This window comes from Vicugna pacos, chromosome 11, assembly GCF_048564905.1.
Source record: "Vicugna pacos chromosome 11, VicPac4, whole genome shotgun sequence".
NCBI classification, from domain to species: Eukaryota; Metazoa; Chordata; class Mammalia; order Artiodactyla; family Camelidae; genus Vicugna; species Vicugna pacos.
The window spans coordinates 102054215-102056991 of record NC_132997.1 but is presented as its reverse complement, the minus strand read 5'-3'; positions in this window follow the sequence as shown (position 1 = coordinate 102056991).

Below are 2777 nucleotides of genomic sequence, written 5' to 3'. Positions count from 1 at the left end.
GTAAACTGACAAACGGGGTCCAGAGCTTGGAGTGTTAACACCTCTAGGCCTACCGGCATAATAAACCTGAGTTCTCCAACCCTCTGAGTGCTGCTTGGTCTCTCACCAGGGTCCAGGTTGCTGTAACACTGAGCTGTAACACATTTTGCTGTAAAAATAGGTTATTATAAGATATTGAATATAGTTTCCTGTGCTATACAGTAGGACCTTGTTGTTTATCTATTTTATGTGTAGCAGTTTGTGTCTGCTAATCCCAAACTCCTAATTTATCCCTCCTCCCCCTTTTCCCTTTGGTAACCATAAGTTTTGTTTTCTATGTCTGTGAATCTCTGTTTTGTAAACAAGTTCACTTGTGTCATTTATTAGATTCCACATATATGTGACATCATGTAGTGTTTGTCTTTCTCGGTCTGAATTACCTCACTCAGTATGACCAACTCCAGGTCCATCTAATTTTACACATCTTAACAGGGTTATACCTAGCAATACATTATTCATCAGATAAAATAACTGTCTTCTCATCTGTAACCCATATCTTCTGGGATGTAAACAACAGATGAATGATTTGATATTTATATACAAAAGGACCTTTCATAGTCTTGGTTTGCTTGCCTAGAATAATGAAATACTTAGGAATAAATTCAACAAAAGAAGCACAAGAATAGAGCTGAAAAAAATCACAGATCTAAGTAAAGGGAGAGAATTTCCTTCTTCATGGATTAGAAGACTCAAGTCTTTGCTAAGATGGTGATTCTCCCAAAACTGATCTATAGGTTTGATGCAATGCCTATCAAATTCCTAGCAGAACTCTTTGTAAAAATGGACAAGTTGATCCTGACATATATATGAAAATGCAAATGACACAGAAAGGCCAATACAATTTCCAAAAGGACAAAATTGGAACCCATACACTACACCATTTCAAAACTTGCTACAAAGCCGCAGTGATAAAAGACATGCTGTAGACATAAAGACTGAGACACAGATCAGGGAAATGGAATTAAGGGTCCAGAAATAAGGCCACCCATGTATGGACAACTGGCTTTTGACAAAGATGACAAGACAAGGGCAGTGATTTTTAACAAAAGATGCTGAGACAATTGGATATTCATATGTGAAAAGAAAAAAAAAACTTAGACCACACACAGAAAAATTATCTCAAAATGCACCACAGGCTTAAATATAGAAGTTAAAATTATAAACCCTCTGGAAGAAAAAATGAGAAAATATTCAAATCTTTGGTTTAGGTAAATAGTTCTTAAACACAACACCAAAAGCATGACACATAAAAGAGAAAATCGATTCACTGGACTTCATCAAAACTAGAAACTTCTGGGAGAAGGTATAGCTCAAGGGATAGAGTAAATGCTTAGCATGCACAAGTTCCTGGGTTCAATCCCCAGTACTGCCTCTAAAAGTAAATAGATAAATAAACCTAGTTAACTCTCCCCCAACTTTTTTTTAATTAGAAACTTTTGCATTTCAAAAGATACTATCAAGAAAGTGAAAAGATAAGTCACAGATTGGGAGAGACTATTTGCAAATCATATGTCTGATAGAGGGTTTGTATCCAGAATATACAGGTTTTACAGCTCAGTCATAAAACAAACAACCCAGCTGAAAAATGTTTGGAACATATGAACAAACATTTCACCAAAGACATACAAGTGACTAATAAATCCATGAAGAGACATTTAGTTATTGGTGGAGTAAAATTTACGGTTTTAAGACAGGACAAGAAAATTTAAGCATAACACACTCCCTGTCCGTATTCAGCCCTCCCTGACATGCTGTGTGCATCACACAGACCTCCTCTAAAGCAAGATTGTCTGTCTCACCACAAAGATCAATGTTCCCCTCTTCATTCTTTTCCTAATTCTGTAAGGGCCATGGTGACCTGCAGTTCCTTTCAGACGTGTACATCTGGACTGTGTGTTTTTGGTGAACTTTATATAAAATGTCAGTGTTGGCTTGATGAGCGACCCTTTGCGTGAAAATATATATAACTGTGCCTTCAACTTCTAACAAACGCAACAGTCCTCAGAGTTTTCTGAGTTACAATCTTCAGGTTGGCTGGAATAAAATTCTCTGTTTCTCCTGTAGACCAACCATTGGTTAATTTTCGCTGACATTAGCATCGTTAGTATCAGGGGAACAGATGCGAACCACAGTGAGATATCACCAGGCCTACTAGTGGACACTGGGTCAGTGTTGGGAGCAGAACTGTTTCCTCCCCAGATTCACGTGTTGAAGCCCTAACGCCCAGTAGCTCAGAATGTGACTGTGTTTGGAAATGTGGTCTTTAAAGAGATAATTAAGTTAAAATGAGGTCATATGGGTGGGCCCTGATCCATTCTGACTAGTGTCCTTATAAGAAGAGGCGATCAGGACACAGACACACAGAGGAAAGACCACTGAGACCAGGGGGAAGATGGTGTGTACAGGCCCAGGAGGGAGGCCTCAGAGGAAACCAACCTGCCGGCTCCCAAGACAGGCTCCCAGCCTCAGACTTGGGCAGAAGTAAATCCCTGTTGTTTACACCCCCTGGTCCGAAGCACTTCGTCCTGGCAGCCCTGCAAACAAATACAGATGGCTGTAATAAAAAAGGCAGACAGTGACACGTGCTGGTGAGGACATGGGAGAAGCCGGTGCCCCCGACGTGGCTGGAGGGAGTGAGAAATGGTACTGCCACTTTGGAAAAAAGTTTAACTTAAAAAGCTAAATGTAAACTACCACCCCACTCCTAGGTACCTGCGGAGAGAAAAGCAAGCCCCGGT